Source organism: Neovison vison, chromosome 6 (assembly GCF_020171115.1).
Source record: "Neovison vison isolate M4711 chromosome 6, ASM_NN_V1, whole genome shotgun sequence".
NCBI classification, from domain to species: domain Eukaryota; kingdom Metazoa; phylum Chordata; class Mammalia; order Carnivora; family Mustelidae; genus Neogale; species Neogale vison.
The window spans coordinates 96,768,546-96,787,285 of NC_058096.1; the positions used below are offsets into that span (position 1 = coordinate 96,768,546).

Below are 18,740 nucleotides of genomic sequence, written 5' to 3' on the forward strand. Positions count from 1 at the left end.
AGCAATGATGTCACTTCCACGAACTAATGCTGGCTGTATTATTTTATACTCTCAGGGATGCCTGGGCCACTTCCATATTTTGAGATACCCAGTCTATTCACACATGGAGAAATGGTAAAACAGGGTTAAAAACTGGCATATTAAAAAATATATGTGTATCTATGTGTACCTATCTATGACCAAATAATTCTTGAAACACAAAAATAGAGTGCAATGTAAGTAGGTTTTTCAAAAAAAAGTCATGAGATTTATAAAAACTTATTTCAAGGGCCACTAGAGGCACTATGAAGACCTTCTTCTTTCTTTCTTGCCAGTATATCATTGGGAAGAGATCACAGCCTACCTTTGACTGAATGGAGGGCACTGGCCTTTGTGCCTGTGAGGTCTAGACCATTGCCTTTTGCCCTAAACCCTTGGTGATGGATTCTGACCAGTACATATGACAGCTCAATCCCAGCATAACATAGATGCTCAAGAAAAGTTTGTTCAGGTAACGAGTGAATCATTGTGCACTGCTTATCACCTAGAAAGCTTGCTGAAGATCTTTAAAACTGGTGTAATGGGTAATAGCTTGACATTCCACTCATTTTATAAAGGGAAAACACATTACCTTTTCTGGGCTTCTGCCTGCGTTTTATGGTTGACTGCCTTTTAATCAGAAAGTGCTCAGTGCAAAGCAGAAGAGGGGAAGTGCAAGATGGTGAGGGATGTGGTCAAAAGGAGCTTTTTCGTTTGCTTGGGTTTTTACTGTTGAGAGCACTTAAAGATTTTGGAATTTTACAGAGCAATAAAGCACAAATGACCCAGCATCAACCTTGTAGTATGCTAATAGGAGAAGTCAATTCCATCAGCAGCAGCATCTAGGCATTCCTAATTTCCCTAGAAATTAAGAGAAACCCATCTGTTTTTAAATTCAAGGCTTCTTTCTAATCTTGAATCCCTGTTCTTAATAATTCAAAGTTGTGCTAACTCCAGAGACACGGTTGCTATCTTTAGACTTCCAGTATCTAGGATAGACGATGCCAACTGACCTCATGTGAGATGCTTGCTGTCATTGCTAGACCTCCTTCTCTTCTCAATGTGATTCACTTCTGACACAGAGGAAACAGACTAAAGTGTTTAAATTCCCCTTAAACTGAAGCAGCTTAGCAGGCTCAGCTTTGAAGTCCTCTGAGTCCCAAGGGCCTGGTTTTCCCATTCTAGATGGGGTGATGCTTCTGCTCATTCTTCCCAAAGCAGGCAATTAATTCTTGCTGGCATACTGGAGAGAAGGTGAAGATAGGCTCCTTTAATTTTGAGTTTTTAAAAGACTCCAGTCTCCTTTGCCCATGGGTTGCTTAAGTATTCCTGGGTATAAGAGGCAAGAAGAGCACTGGTACTACTATTAGTACTAGGAGTAAACTCATTATAATTTTGGATTTAGAAGCTACCCATCCACAAAAACCTGTGGATTTTAAAAAGTATGGCTAATCTACACATTATCCTCCCTAAAAGAGAAAGAAGGAAGCCAACACATTTCATTGAGGACATTCAAAGTTACTGAATGTTTAGTACATGTTTGAGTCTATATTAGGCACTTTGGCTGGAGGAATATAAAGATGATTCTAAATTTTGATCTCTGTTCTTAAGTTCAAAATCTATAAGTGGAGGCAAATTTGTACCAAATGATGGAGCCTTGTGGGTCTCAGTGCCAAATCCTCATGTCCTGCCACCTTGCTGCTTCTACCCTCTCTCCCTCCCTCCCTCTACTTCTTTCCTCCATCCCATCCCTCAGCCACCATTTCCTGACTATGTTGTGTTAGGCCCAAGACTAGGTGCTGGGGTTTGCAGTCTCAGGAGTTCCCCTGGTCTCCCTCTGCCCTGCACACAGAGGGCAGGAAGAGATTGAAGAAAGAGGCAGACCACTCCAGATTGGTAGGTGACAGGTTTAAGAAACAAGGGAACTTACCTACCTTGGGGGCTTGTCTTGGGCTGCTGTTGACTGAGAAGACCTCTGCACCGCTTGCTGGCATCTTACAAGAACCAACTCCATAAGGAACAACTGTCATCAAAGGACTGTCAGTACACCGTGAGTGAGAAGTCTGATGCAGGAGGTCATTGCATTTGAATTACCAGTGGGCTCCCTTGAATCTATTTAATATGGAAGTGTATTAAACACCTAAGGATAAAGTGGGGGAAGACATATTTTGTTTCAAATCCAGCCATAATGTCTTCTTAATATCTTGTGTGAGGTAGAAAAAGGTAGCCCTTCCTTGAGACACCTTACTGGTACTTGTCTGGAAATTTTGATAACAAAAGTACATGTATGATAAACAAGGAATGAATGTTGTCCCTTAGGTACTGCAGTGCATAGGCCACACAACCATTGTTGTGTTCCTATCATAATTATCGAAAGGGTGTAAAAAATATGATGACAAAGAATTGATCAGGGAGTGGCACATATTTAGGCAAATTAAAAATGGATTCTAATCCATAATCAGTAATAAGATGTAACATGTATCTAATCTCCTTCATGTTCTTAAATGGCAGGAAAAGTTAAAATCTAATCAACCTTTAATGTACTAATCTGAAGATTATTATGTGAATTTTAAGTGAATCAAAATGAAACAGAGAGAGCAAATGCCTTGTCCGAGGCTGCTGAGTGAGTGGCACAGGTAAGATTTCAATGGGACTTTCTTTGTTTTTTTGTTGGAAAGACTTATTTTTGCTTGTTCCCCCCACCCCAGTCATCCAGATGAGGTTTAAAGCAAAGCTTTAAGATACAAGTGGAAAGTGGCAAAGGCTGAGCATATAAATAGATTTGAAGAAGGTTTAGATAATTCATAGATGACAGACCCATAATGGTAACCAAGGAGATAAGAAAGCCTGAGGGGCATCCTAACTACTGTACATAGTAGCAACGCCAAGGATGGCTCTTGATGCGACTACTGACGGAGCTGGAAAACTAGGTCGGGGGCTAGGATATCTGTTTCCTATTATCATGGGCTACTCTAAAGATTAAATGAATGGTCTCCTTGCTTCTCTCTTTCCTTCCTTTCTTTCTTCTTTTCATTACCGATTTTTAAATCTCCTGCAGACACAGGCTGTCGCTGCAAAAGAACAGAGCTGGGGCTGTATTTCCAAGTGCCTCACGACCACAGAGTGTTCAACGGAAAGCTCTCTTTCTGTCTGTTTCTCAGAACTTCTATAATGACCCTTGCTCTCCTAGCTGGGGTCTGTTACTGGGTAGCAAAAGTAGAAAAAGTAGGCCTACTGAAATCCCACTTTTAATTTCAGCTTTCCAAATTTTTTCTTACCTCATTGATTGATTGTTCTATTGACTTGAGTCATTTATTCACCAGGAGTGGCAAAGAGTTTTGTATGTAAAATATTTCACTGAGGTCCATAGAGAAAGATTCATCCTGGCTTCCAGTCTAAAAGAGTTATATACAGATAATGGTGATGATGCCAGGCTAATACAAACAACAACAGCATATACTGAGGACCTACTATGTGCTAGGCCCTGAGCTAATCCCATTACATCCTAAGATTCTGTGAAACAGTATTACTGTCTGCATTTTATAGATCCAGAAACTAGAGCAGAAGGGGGTGTGTGTGTAACTTCCTCAATCCAAAGCTAGTGAAGAAAGGGATGAGACATAAAAATTATAAATCAAGGAAGAAAGTAAGGGGGGCTCCAAGACAGGAGGGAGCATACTTCGAATTAGAGGTACACAACAAGACAGATGCTCTCAGGCTTCAAAGTGATGTCTGAACTGGGTCTTGAGGATGGGCAGGGCCTGATATGATTGAATCTCTCCTTCAGATATTAATTTGGCATAGAGATTGGGTGTGGTTGGTTAGAGAGATTGGGAAACGTGGATACTGGAGATAGGGTACTCAGTTAGGATACTACTGCAATGGTCCAGGTAGGGGTTCACAAAGGCTTGACTCACGATGTAGAGGTGGCAGCGAAAGGTGCACGTAGAGGAAAGAGCTTCTTGCTTCTCTGGATGGGAGCCAAGGCAAGAACATTGATAGTAACGGAGCCAGTGGGGAGCCCCTCCCATAGGCATAAAGAGCTGATGAATTCTGCTGCCTTGCACCTTGGCACCCTGGAGGCTGAGGTTGGGCTCATAAAGGGGAATGCTGAAACTCAGTCTGGGGAACGAGTCAGTTGGATTTGGGCCAAATTAATATCAAGCTGTCGATGCTGAGGCTTTCACCGCTCCCTTGGCGAATAATATTTGGTTGAGGCAGCAGCCAAGAGGAGTTCCCATTTGGAAGATTTGGTATTTCTCTGGTTCCTTTTTTGGAAAAAATTAAAATACAGGCCCCATTTTTTTAGTGGTTCATAAAAAGTTGCAAAAGGGAAAACATTATTGAGCAATAAAAGGTGTGTTTATGTGTATTCATAAGAAGTGGGCTAGAGGCCAACTCCCATAAATGTGTTTGACTCGTACCTTGGTACTGAGCAATTACAGGAACCCTGGAGGCTCCTATTTCACTCGGTGCGTGTAATAGAGGCAGTCTCTGCAGCCCTCCCAGGCTAATCCACTTGATAAAGACTGAACTGGGGAGCCTGTCCCTTTAAGTGTTTGACCGTAAGCAAAATTGTGATATTAGCAAAGATGGCCTTTGGAGCCCAGTTCTCTTGATTTTCCTCCTGGCTTGGCAGACACCTGTGTCTCCAAGCATCACCTTGCATTTCCAGCTAGTATCATTGGTTCTGAGCCTGTCTCAGTTGGCAACGTCCACGGCTTATCAGGTTTGGGGACACCACTTTCAGTGACATTTTTGTTGACCAGGCACCATAGCGAGTGGTTTTCCGTCATGAAAACTAGACCCCTGATTGCTGCTGATATAAGATTTTCTTACAGATGGGTGCCTGGGTGGCTTAGGCAGTTGAATATCTGACTCTTGATTTTGGCTCAGGTCATGATCTTAAGGTTGTGAGAATGAGCCCCCGTTCTGGCTCTGCACTCAGAGTGGAGCCTGCTTGGGATTCTCTCTCCCTCTTCCCCTTCCAAGTGCTCTCTTTAAAAAAAAAAAAAAGAAAGAAAGAAAGAAAGAAAGAAAGAGAAAAAAAAAAGATTTCCTTACATAAACCACGGACAGTGCCCTATTCAACTGGCTGAGGTATTACTTTCCCAGTTCTCAAGGCCCAGTGGGAAGTAGGAGGGACATTTTTGGGAAAGTAAACTGGGTGACATTATCCTTCTCCATGAAATTAGACTCCCTTCCTTATTAAACATCCTTAATATTTCCTCATTGAACTTTTTTTCCTTTTCCATAAATCTTGGATAGTTGAGTCTGTTAGTTTCTTACTAAGTCTGTAACAAATTTTTATCAACTTGGTGACTTAAAACAACACAAATTTATTACCTTACCTTTGGGGAAGGCAGAACTGAGCTAAAAGTGAGGAATTGGCAGAGTGGCCTTCTTTTCTGGAAGCCCTGGGGAATATCTGTTCTGGGCTTTTCCAGGTTGCAGAGGTTGCCCACATGGTTGGCTTGAGTCCCCTTCCATCCTCAGTCAGTGACGGCTAGCAGAGTCTTTCTTACATGGCCTTACTCTGACACTGGTCCTTCTACTTCCTGCGTCCCTTGTCAAGGACCTTTGTGTTTATGTTGGGTCTAACCACATAATCCAGGGAAACCTTCCTATTTTATGGTCTGCTGATTAGCAACCTTAATTCCTTCTGCAACTTTAATTCCCTCTTGCTAGGTCAAATATGCACTCACGGCTTCTGGGGATTAGAACTTGGACATCTTTGGAGTACCAGCGTTCTGACTACCACAGTAAGGAAGGATCAAATAATCTGATCCTTTCTCTTTGTGTTTGGGTTACTCTCCAAACTTTTAAGAATTCTTAAGTGTATTCAAACTAGCTCACAGGCTTCAAAAGTAGCAGACCAAACAAAAAACAAAACAAAACAAAACAAAAGTCAAATGATCTCAGGGTGCATGGTCCTGTGCTTGGAGCTATTGAAGTATAGGGGAGAGCAGGTGCGATTATATTGCCTTTAGGGAATTTTTACAAGCTCTTTGAGTGGGTGAGACAGACACACACAGACAACAGAGCAGAGCAGGATTTGATAGATGCCATGGACTTGTTCAGCCAGTTGGTGCCACAAGAGTTCAGAAGAGGGAGTGATGCTCTGAATCCCACTGACTGAACGTTTTCCCTACTGACCTCCAGTCACTCCTTCCCGTGAAGCATCTCAATAAGGTTTCATGGGAGCAAAATATTCTCTATTACTTTTTATTACCACAGGTATCCTCCAGCAGCGAGGAGAGGGGGAGAAGGAGGGAGAGGGTAACCAATGCCAGGGATCTGGGCAAGTTGGCTCCAGACATCTATAACGTACATGACCCTCTTTTATACTACATGATACTGGAGAGATTTCTTCCCTTCCCTTCTAAAGCAGCCGGTTCCTTCCGACTGATAACAAGGGTCGGCAGAAATCTGGAAGCAAGAGTGCAACTCCTTGGCACAGCAACTGTGGTTAATAAGGAGACAGCCACTGCGTGAAGGGCTGGGAAGGAACGGTGGAGGATTAATTAGAAACCCGAAAGCATTTTCGAATGTGGCCAAGGAAGAAGTCAACAGAAGCCATAAATAATTTTGACCACAAATATTTGGGGGTCTTTTCAGCTGCCTTCCTCCTTGAGCATCTCCTGGGACTTGATAGATTTGGTGAGGAGCAGTTTGAAGGGGGGTTGAATGAATGTTAAGTGTCTTTGGGGAAAGCTCATGTAACCACTTGAAAATGAGGCCTTTGGGGTGGGTGCCTGGGTGGCTCAGTTGGTTAAAGACTCTACCTTCAGCTCAGGTCATGATCCCACGGCTCTGGTATCTAGTCCCACATCAGGCTCTCCACTCAGCAGGGAGCCACCTTCTCCCTCTCCTGCTTCCCTGCTTGTGCTCTCTCTCTGCGTCAAATAAATAAACGAAATCTTAATATAAAAAAAAAAAGAAGAAGAAGAAGAAGTCTTTGGGGCTAGCTTCTGTCCCTTCTTTATTTACCTAGTGGTAAATATACCTAGTGGTATATTTCAATATACCTAGTGGTACTGTAAATGTGTTAAGATGGCCGCTGAGCTGTACTGATGTGGCAGTGGGAACAAGACACCCCTTGCTTCCTCCCTGCCCTCCGTGGCCAGTTTCCTGCAGCAAGGCCTTCCATGGCAGGATACAGGCCCACCTTCTGTCTTCCTGATCCAGGAGCTCCTTCCTTCATCTACCCAAAGGGACCTGCCGCTGGAAAGGAAAGTCTGGAAGCGTACAGACATTTCAACCCTCCTAATATACAACAAATGGTTGGACAGACCTAGTTTTAGTCCAACATCAACAACATTCCACAAGTCTCATGTTAATACGTGAAGATGAAATACTGTCTGAAAGGGAATTCGTTTTCATCCAGGGTGCTCGACTCAGAATTTGTCGCTCCTGGCAAGTAAACCTGCCAAGGGATGAAAAGCGGCCTTGGAGTCCTGACCTCCGGGCACTGTTGAGCGGAGTTGATAAGAAGCAAGCAAGCAGGAGAGGGCCTCTCCTCCTGCCACCACCCAGCTTCGCAAAGAACAGTGAAGGCCGAAGGGCTGCCGGCTGATTAATGCATGGGGTCCCGAGGGAGAGCCTGGGTTTAGGTCTGTGGGAAATACAAAGGGAGCAGCAGGTCAGGTCACTGTCCCTTTGGCTTCCTCTGAATCTTTCATGACAGCTTCCTATGCTAGTGCCGTGGTGATGCTTAAAAGCAAAAATTTATTTCTTTCATTATCCAGAGCGCCAGTAAACTGTATTTAGGGAGTCAGATGCATTACTTCAACCACGGCTGGGCAATGATTTCCTTCTCCACACCTAGAAATGTTGCCCATTATACGGGCTGTCAGTCAAAGACGAATTAGAGAGTATGACTTGTCACAGAAAAGGAGGCCTGTGATCACAGACCTGCCCAGAGGGGAGGAAATTTAAAGGTTACCACTCTCCTGTTAAAAGAACATACTTCTTCCACATCCTGGACAGATCAAGACTTACTTGAATACTTTCCATAATGGGAATCTCACAACCTCATTAATAGATCAGGGGTCAGCAAACTCTTTCTCTACAGGGCCAGATGGTAAATATTTGAGGCTTTGCAGGCCTTAGGGTTTTCTGATAACTACTCACTTCTGCTGCTGGGTGTGAAAGCAGCTATGGACAATGTGTAAACAAGTGGGTGTGGCTGTGTTATAAGAAAACTTTACTTGCAAAAATGGGCATGGGCTGGATTCAGCCCACTGGCATAATTTGCTTAGGCAGAGATAGGCCCTTCTTTTGTGGGATGGCCCCGAATGTTAGAAAATTCTACGTTGAGCCCAGATTTATGTCTCTTTCTCTCTCTCTTTTAAAGATTTATTTATTTATTTTAGAGAATGAGAGAGAGAGGGTGGGAGGGTCAGCTGGAGAAGGAGATGGAGAGAATCCTTAAGCAAACTCTGTGCTGAGCACAGAGCTCATCTCGGGGCTCAATCCCAGGATCTTGAGATCATGACCTGAGCTGAAATTAAGACTCAGTCGCTTGACTGACTGAGCCATCCAGGCATCCCACATCTGCCTCTCTTTAAATCAGTTATAACCTTTTATATCTTTACCATGCATTACTTTCGATAAGAAAATATTTGGCCCCAACTCTGCCTTTTGTATGGAAATTATTCATAACATAAATTCTTCAACCCAAGTCATTTTGTTCTAACTAACTGATTGTTTCATTCATTTATTCATTTATCATCACTTAGCACTTGAGTAGGGGATATAGAGGTAAAAGAAAATCTTTGCCCACTAGCAATTAACAGTCTTGTGGGAGAAGATAGCAAGTAAATGGAAGAAAAAGCTGTGGTGGAGATATTCACTGGGGTCCGAGAGAGGACCTACAAGTAATACCCACCCAGAGCCAGGAGAGTGGGAGGATTGGGGAGGATTCCCCAAGGACATTGTGCTTGAGCTGAGTTTTAAGGAGCTGGTTAGGTAGAAATTAGCAGCGCATTCTGAGAATTGCAGGAGCTCGGGTGGGCAAATGGGAGAGACACAGCTCTGTATTTCAGGAAGGGTGTGTGATTTGCCACAACTGGAGTGCAGCTTGCTTGCACATGTGAGTGTCAGGGTGAGGATGTAGGAGGAGAAACAAGCTTGTCTACCACCTTAGAGTCCAAGGGAGTCAACCAAGGTAAGTGTAATTCTGCTACTATTGCCGAAAATATTTTAGCGTAGAGTTCTCCAATTTGGTATCAGATGTTCTATTTTATAAGCAAGACATGTTGATCTCAAGCCTCCAGTCTTTGGTTTGAAAATATTTTAAGCAACTGGCAGTACCTTATATTCACATCTGGCTTATACATTTGTGGTGTAAGTTGTTGGATTTTTAGTTTGGGTCTGGAGCGTTAATAACAGATACCTACTGTCCCTATCTAAAAGCAAGTTGCAGGGATTTTCCTGGAAATTACTGGAACATTCTAGACCCCGACCGGAGGCTTGCAGGTTCTCTGGTTCCATGTCATGCCGGCTGTGTCTGGGTACATGCAACCCGGGCACACAGATGTTCCTAACACATTCTCTGATATCCTCAGAATGCCCGCACCCCACTGCTAAAGCTTTTACTTATTTTATTTATTGAAGTGCAGTCAACACGTCAGGTGCATGACATAGTGATTCCACTTCTCTATACTGTACGCTCTGTTCTCCACCAGTGTAGCTACCATCTGCTACTACACAAAGCTCTTACAATACCATTGACTATATTCCCTATATTGTAGCTTTTATCCTTGTGACTTACTTGTTTCATAAATGGAAGCTTGTACCTCCCACTTCCTTTCCTCCATTTTGTCCACCCCCCCATCTTCCTCTCCTCTGGTAACCATCACTTTGTTCTTGGTATTTATGGGTCTGTTTCTGCTTTTGCGTTTGTTTGTTCACTTGTTTGTTTTGCTTTTGTTTTCTTAGATTCCACATATAAATGAAATCATATGGTATTTTCTTTTTCTGTCTGACTTATTTCACTTAGCATAATACCCTCTAGCTCCATCCACATCACTGTGAATGGCAAGATCTCATTCTTCTTTATGGCTGAGTAATATTCCATTGTATACGTGCACTGCATCTTCTTTACCCATGCATCTATCGATGGACATTTAGGTTGTCTCCATATCTTGGCTATTGTAAATAATGCTTTACTTTTTTTTTTTCCAGGACTTTATCTATTTATTTGAGAGACACACACAGGGGAAGAGAGAGAGGGGGGAGAGAGAGAGAGAGAGAGAGCATGAACAAGGGAAGGGCAAGGGGAGAGGGAGAAACAGACCCCCTGCTGAGCAGGGAGCCTGATTTGCAGCTCGATCCCAGGTCCCTGAGATCATGACCTGAGCTAAAGGCAGATGCTTAACTGATTGAGCCACCAAGATACCCTACTTTACTTTTGCTTTTGGCTTTTGCAGAATAATGCCTTAGGTCTTTGCACATATTCCTTTTTCTTTCAAGGTATGTTTTCCCTTCCACTTTACAACTGTCTAACTAAACTTTCACTGACCCCACCATGCTCTGAATGATTCCCCGAGCTCCCCTCTTTTCCTTGTTCACTCCTGACTTTCTTCTGAGCTCCTAAGACTTCCTGTGACACACAGTCAGAGATTCAAGGCATGGCACCCTCATTGGGTACTTGTTTCTTCTCAACAAGACTCTGATAGCACAGACCAAGACCCATTTCCTTTGTTGTTCCCACATGAAGCACCTAACTTGACATATAATAATAGTTGCTGAACCACTGTTTGGTAAGTGAGTAAGTGAATTAATGGAGAACCGAGAATATTTACCACTTGTCCTTAGCTAGAGTTTTGATTAACCCTGGCTAGTCCTTTGATTATTTGGGGATAACAAACCAATGCAGTGTGGTACAGGGAAGAGAGGACCGCAGAGAGCTTCTCAGGTATAGATCCATGCCTTTTGAGACCAGAGCCACCAGAAACCCACGACTACTCGGCACTTGCAGTGGGGCAAGTCTAAACTGAAATGTGCCGTCAGTGGAAAATACACATGGGATGTCAAAGACTTTATATATATAAATATATATATATATAATAAGGTAAAATATCTTGCTACTACTTAACAACATTGATTATATTTTGGGTAGATGAGATTAAATAAAATACGTAATTAAAATGAATTTCACTCTTTAAAGCTTTTTTAATGTAGCAACAAAATTTTTTAAAATTGCATATGTGGTTCACATTTGTGCCTCACATTAAATTCTTCCTGGGCAGCCCCGGTCTGGAGAACAGATCTGCTCCGAGAAATAGTTGCTGTGCCCTTCCATCTTGGCAGTTCTTCAAGATAATATTGTCCTGTTACCAGACCCCGCGTTTTCACTCTGTCTTTAGAAAATATAGTCCCCAGACCATTTCATTGCTGGGGCACTAACCAGCTCCTTGAGACATCGTCTGTCCTGCAATAGCGTTAGATTGCTTCCTAAGACCTGTGAGATCAAAGGAGATGGCGAAGAGCGCGGCACCTTTGTGGCCCTTGTGACAAAATCTTGTCTTTGTTTCTAACAGCAGAGAGGAACAGAAACTGAGTGCCGGATTATTTGTATTGGAGTTTGCCCATGTTATGTGATTTAGGGAAGGCGGAGAGGAAGCAATGGAGAGCGGATTTCCTTTACTGAATTCTATTTTGCTTAGGCCGGGGCTAACACTGCATTCTCTTGACACACATTTTCTGCAGGCCTTTGCTTTTTCCCCATCGAAGATGTCTTCAGAGCTGTCTGTTTGGAAACGTCCTGCTCATCCCTCAAATCCGATTCAAATAACATCTCTACCCAACCTGCCTGCTTGGGTTTCCCGATATAGATTTTTATTGGCACATGAATTATGCCACTTAACAAACAAATAGTACTTTTAATTTATCTGTCTAGATTTCTCTCCCCACTAGGGCAGAGAGCTCTCACCATTTTTGCATATTCCATGCGTGTTACCCTCTCACACAGCCCGGTGCGTGAGAGATGTAGAGTAAGTGTTTGCGGAATAAATGAAAGGGTGAATGCACGAGTTAATCTATTGTCTGAGATGGATACTGATTGGTAAAAGAAGTGGGTGACATGGCTGGTTTTTTCAGATACCACTTGCCAAATCTACTTGCAAAGGAAGAGCATAATGTACATTTCATTTCCATTTGTATAAGGACCACAATTAGAATAACAAACAAGAGGCTCTTTCTGTATCCAACTGAAATTCCTGAGGTTGCCGAATCTGTCATAAAGCACTGTGTCCTGTGAAATGTCCTAATGAGCTCCTAGATATGCCACACGTGTTATAACCTACCCTAGGCTTTGTGGCTTCCAAAGGGCATTTCCCTATAGGTCCCAAATGCTACCTGGGTATCAAGCCACGCAGGGGACAGTTGGAATATAAGCGATGTGGCTAGGAACGCACTTCTGTAAGGTCAGGTCCGGCGGAGGGCCTTCTACTAGTTTCTTATGATCCACATATGTCCTAGGCTATAAAAGCCTGGACAATCTGGCTGGGCTGTGAGTGACAAAAACTAACATAGTGAAGAAAAAGTTCATGTTTCCTTCTGAATTTAGAAATCACTGGATTTTCATGTCATCCTTGTATTTACCTGGTGGTAGGATTTGAATGACACCTGAAAAATGTCATATAACCCATGGCTTCCTTTTTCATTTTTCTTGCATGGGTGCAGTGAGAGTTTTCCAGATGGCTCCATGGCTGGCACGATAAGACGGGCAGGTGCATCCCGCTGTCGCCCTACTCTGGGCCGTAAGAGCTGATAGCCAGGCCAGAGCCCAGAGGCGCCCACCCATTTCTAAGGGTTTTGCATTTGTTTCTTTGCATATGAGCTTTTGTTACCCTCACGCCAGGATTGTGGATGGTGAATTCCAGACTAATAGAAAATTTTCATTGTGATAGAAGTTCTTATCAATTTTATGCATGTTCCTCTAATACCAAGAAAAACAGATGGAGCTGAAAAAGTCCCTAAACTAAGGAATAAAGGACATTCGGCTGCAGCGGGGCAATGTAGCGAAGGGAGGCATAGAAATTTCCCCAAGGTTTATTGTTGTATAAACTACACAAGCCCAGAAAGCATTAGGAGAAGAATGTCATTTCAAAACAATTCAGGAAGAGCCTTGCTTTGCGCCATTTCTTACGATTACAGCCTGGGAACCTGGAACAAGATATCAGAATTTAATACTTGAGCTAGTTTATGAAAAGCACTAAGCAGCAGGCTTCTTGCTTTAACCTTTTTAATATTCTGGAATTAATTGTCCAGGCCATCTCACCTTTCCAGGTTAATGAGGTAGCTAACAGGCCACAATAGAAAATGACTGCCCAATCAAATTATGACAATGAAAAAAAAAAAAAAGAAAGAAAGAAAGAAAGAAAGAAAGGAAAAGAAAAAAACAAAACCAAAAACCCAAATGGGAAGGTCTGAAGTTAGAGGCTTTTATTGTCTTTCAAAGAATGTACAGCAGCATTACCATTCTGTTGTCTGCTGTGATGGATTGCAAAAAGAATCAGAAAAGGCACAACATGAATCTGCTCTCAGGACAATGATTGTAATCAAAATAGGAAATGGTACAAATGCAAGCCATTCTCCTTGCAGTTTAAAGATTATAAATCCCTTATTCATCTGTTATGATCCAGGACCTACTTGTGATTTTTATAGTTCTTAACATGCGCAGAATTTTAAAACTGTAATGTACAGGGGCTACAGCTGTTCTCCTTCCGCTGTGCATGTTTAATCCCCGGTTGGAGCGTGGTCCCCTGGTCTCCCCTCCCTCAGCCCATCTGTAGCCTGAGTCCGCTGCCAATGCCTCCACGCACGGGAGAAATCCAGCTCACCGCAGTCTTATCCTCCCCAGGTGATGAAAACACAGCACCTACTCTTCCAACGGGCCCTGGAAAAAAGTAGGAGCACTTGCCAAAGGTTTTGCTCTTTTTTTTTTTTTTTTTTTTTGCCCCACCCCCCCAGGAAGGAGAAAAATGGAAACTTGTTATTTATGCAATTTAAAAGGGAAGCGAGACAGGCAGAAGGTTTGGACCCAGGAGACCTGGAGTTTTGTCTACCACATGCCTCTTTCCAGGAGGATGACGTTCATGCTTTTTGGTTTTCTCATCCCCCAAATAACAAAAATACATAACAGAAATACGTATTGCAATACGTGTTGAATATCAAAAGAGCTAGTGTGTGTGAAGTTGCTTTGGAAACTTTCCCCACGTTGGGAAGCCAGTTCTGGCGGGGGGTGGGGGGGGATGTGCGCGCGCGTGCGCGCGCATGCGTGGACACGCCCGTGTGTTCTCACATGCTGGGATTCCCCGCAACAAAAAATGCTCCAGAAACGGGCCAGATGTCCTACAATTTAACTCAATTCTGACACTCTCTACCCAGAGATAACAGCAGATTCTCCAGGTTAAGGGCTCAGTGCTCCAAGACTGCCGTCCCTCCCACCCTTCAGACGCCAGCCACAAGCTCAGGTTTGTTATTCGCACTGCTCGCCAACGGACTATGAATCCTTGGTTCCCAACACCCCCTCTCAGGTGTGTGATTAATTTGCTAGAGAGGCTAGAACACAGAACTCAAAGAAATATTCTACTTCCTAAATTACTGCTTTGTTATAAAAGGATATTAAGTCCGGAATAGCCGGATAGAGGAGAGGCGTAGAGCAAGGTATGGCCAAAGGGTTCAAAGCTTCCATGCCTTTTTTAGGCACACCACTCGCCCCAAATCTCCCCATGTTTTTCAACCTGGAAGTCTCTGAGTCCCGGCCTTTTGGATTTTTAGGAGGCTTTATTACATAGGCACGACTGATTCAAATCATTGGTGGTTGGCAACTGTTCCAACCTTTACCATTTACCCCACCACATGGGTCAAGGGCTGGGACTGTGCGTTCTCACCCTCAGATACCAGGGTTGGCTCCAGGGGCCCCCAGGCTCCATCCTTAGGCCCTTTGCAAAAGTCACCTCATTAACATAACACGTGATAACTTTATCTCTCTTTTGGGTCAGTTAAGTACTGTGGGAGGAGGCAAATAAATAAAGAAAAAGTCTATTTTAAATGACCAAATATATATTTCTTATAAATGACCTTACTGCAAATGTAAAATGTCGTCAGAATTGGTATCTGACGGCAAGGTAAGAAAGCCTAATGGGAGATAATAGTCCTAGTGATTTGTGGCCCTGTAGATGTAGTACATTGAGTGTTGTGAGCTAGATCTTTCCTCCTTATGAAAGATGGTTAACAGTGAATGAAATCCCTTGGGAGACCCAGTTCGAGTACACTGGGGAAACACTAGTGTAAGAAAAGTTATTTCTTTTCTGTGTCTGAGGGACTACGGAGGCGCTGCCCCCTCCGAGGTACTCAGCTAATGCCCTGAAAGACTTTTGTTTGTTGGGTCTTTTGCTCTCCCATCCATTTTTTTATCTTTTATTTTTTTTCGAATTAAAATTCTTCTGAGAGGCACTCCCTGGGCAGTCTGGTTTCCTGAAGCCCCCTCCCCGTAGCAGGGTCTCTCCCTGCTATGACAGCATCGCAGCACTGGCACGCTGGGCCATTGGTGGTGAGACCATTCTAAAAGGGTCTCCAATCCATTTTCCAGGAGTAAGGGAAGACAGAGTTGGGGCACACCTAGCAAATGGTGTGCAAATGGTTATTTTAGTGATGTGTAGAAATGAAAATGGCAGCTTCGCCAATTTGAGAATTTACCCACATGGATTGGTGTTGTTGGACCCGTAGAGTTATGGTGACGATTTGCCAGGCCAGGAAGTTGATAGTCTTTTGAACGCAGTAGAAGAAAGAATGAAAGAACTGGGTAAGGACCATACTGGGGAGGTGTAGAGATTACCACCCGTAGTTTAAGGAGGGCCTCGACAGGTATTGGCTCACTACTGAGTCTCCTGGCATCGATGAAGTTGTGTATGATGAAGACTCCCCTTATAAGAACATTAAAATTCTACACTCGAAGCAATTTGGTGATGTTCATCCGGAGGAGTGTGATTCGGGTACACATAGGCCATCCCAAGCAGTAGGAAAGACTACGTATGGTGGCTAAGATACACTGACTCCAGGTGGCGGAGGTAGGGGGCATATTATGTGAAATAGTCAAACCGAAACCAAAGATGGTCACTATGGTAGAGATTGACCCAATGGTGATTGACGGATGTAAGGAACACCTGTGAAAACCATGTAGACATCCCTTAGACAATCTTAAGGGAGACAGCTCTCAGTTTTAATAGAAGATTGTATTCTAGTACCAAAGAGGTACACCAAAGAAGGGAGAGAGTTTGATTATGTGGATTAATGATCTGACAGCCGTTCTGATCTCCGCATCTCCAGAAGATTTCATATGGGAGTTTCTCAGACGAACTCTTGACCTCTTCATGAAAGGACTGAAACAGGATGGGAAATATTTTCCAGAGGGTAACAGTGTCAATCTGACAGAAGCCCTGGCATTCTATGGAGAACAGCTTGGGTGCCTGTATTGTCCTGTGGAATTCTCAAAGGAGATAGTCTGAATTCCTTCATACTGGCAATTGTGGAGATTTTACACTATTTGGAAGAAAGCAAAGCCTTGAAGACCAATATCCCCTAATCATGTGTGCTGCAAACAGCCTTCCTGATCTCTGTATGCTGTACATGACATCCAAATGAATCTGGAGATTCACTGTTAATTCCTTCAAGGTTTCTTTCTTTTTAAAAATTATTATATTCAATGAAGAAAAGGACAAATGGGAAATAAATATTTTGATGAACTAGGGTGTTATTTTTTTTTTTGAAGGTCAGTTGAAGGATGATTGGGCTCCACAGTAAAGACTGCTAAATGCACTGAATCCCTATAGTGTGATTTTTCTTACTTTTTTTTACATGCAGGCTTTTTGTTTTGGTAGACTTTAAATTTGGTTTTGTTTTTTTTTTTGAGGAAAGAACATCATTGTTTTGTTCTGAAGGGGAGTTCTTGATGCTATTTCTTCCCCAAAGATTGACTTAGATATTAAAATTTGGTGCCTATAAGAGAGATCTGAGAAAAAATGAGTAGCGATGCTTCAATTACAAATATAAATGAGAAAAAAATTAAAATTCTTCAGAGCCGATCAAGAGAAATATTCACATCCCCCAAATATTTATAAATACAGTGTATGAGCTTTTATGCTTGTTGTCTCAACACTTCTCAATTTAAAATGTTTTCTATTCATCATTTATAGTCCTATTTTGAAAGTGACATCATATCCTGACTACTGATACATATTTAGCAACACACCCTTTCCCTATTCTTTGTGGAACCCGTTTCCCTTGGGAGTGACCATCCTTTCCATTTTATTGTATATTGCCTACGGTGACTCTCATGGCATGTTTTCCACTCTGCAGTGTCACAATCCCTGTCTCTCGGTCAGACTGGCCTTCTTTCCTGCACGACCTTCCTGTACATGCCTTCCTGCACGACCTATGTGCTTTCATGACCCATGTGGACCTTCTTACCTCCTGTGCACTGCCGAGCAAGAGCCCAATACTCCTAACAATGGCATCTTTGAGTTGGGTGCCCTGACATTTCCACATTTGGGGAGCACATTTATTTTGTGGCTATTTTGGTTTTGCATTTCTTGATTTTAATCATTTTTTATTTCTTTCATTCCTAATTTCTAAGGAGGGAGAAGAAGTGTTAAGACTGCCTTTTACCAGGTGGTCTTGTGATTTTAAAGAATCTCCACACATTAAAATTCCATTTTTATGTAATATCATTTTAATAGAAATGCTCATTTTATGGAAGGAAAATGACAGATAAAAATTTGAATGCTTCTTAGGAGCCTCTTTTACCCTTTTTATTGCATTTTGATGTGGCTTAATTCATTAATAAAGGGGGATGAGTTGGAACTGTAGCGTGTTTTATCTCCTATCATTATTCAACAAAAGAGAATATTTTTTCAATAAAAATTTTAGAGCAAATTTCCAATTTTCTGAAAAATACATTTTTAAAAACAGAATGACCTTGGATTCAATTCAAAACGGGAATTTTACAGCCACTCTTGCAACTCATTTACTTCCATAACAGTGCCAGGGCGGTAAGATCTACTATTATTATTGCCACTTTGCAGATGGGGTGAGTGACATTCACAGAAACAATGTGGGTTATGCTCGATCACAGCACTGCAACTTCATCTCTAGGAACTAGGTTAAGAACCAATTGTGTTAAATTTTAAATTCAGTTGCTAAACAACCTCCCCCTGGTTTTTCCTTTTCTAGTCTCTAATTTTCTTCTTTTCTATAAATTTTTTAAAGACATTCACTCTATCCTGGACACTTTATACTACCTGCTCTAATTTTTGAAGATGATACCTTGCCCATGTCCAGTGTTAAACTGAGAATAAAGAAAAGATGTCCTAGCGATGCTTGGCTGGCTCAGTGGGTTGTCTGCCTTCAGCTCAGATCATGATCCTGGGGGCCTGGGATTGAGTTCTGCATTGGGCTCTGTGCTCTGCAGGGAGTCTGCTTCTCCCTCTCCCTCTGCCTGCTGGTCCCCCTGTTTGTGCTTTCTCTCTCTGTCAAATAAATAGATAAAATCTTAAAAAATAATCCATTCTCATACGATCCGATATGACCAGAGTTGTTCTAGCTGTATGTATGAAGCACTCTGTAAATGCTAAGGAAGTGTGATAGAATCTGCCCAGGGTTGGAGGAGGGAGAAGTAAATGGATGAAGGTTTTAAAGGGTCAGTGACATTT

General features: G+C 42.6%; 1 pseudogene; it reads left to right on the forward strand.

Annotated features, from left to right (window-relative positions):
- The first annotated feature begins 15,807 nt into the window (after positions 1-15,807).
- LOC122910485 lies at positions 15,808-16,598 on the forward strand (annotated as a pseudogene).
- The last annotated feature ends 2,142 nt before the right edge of the window (positions 16,599-18,740 follow it).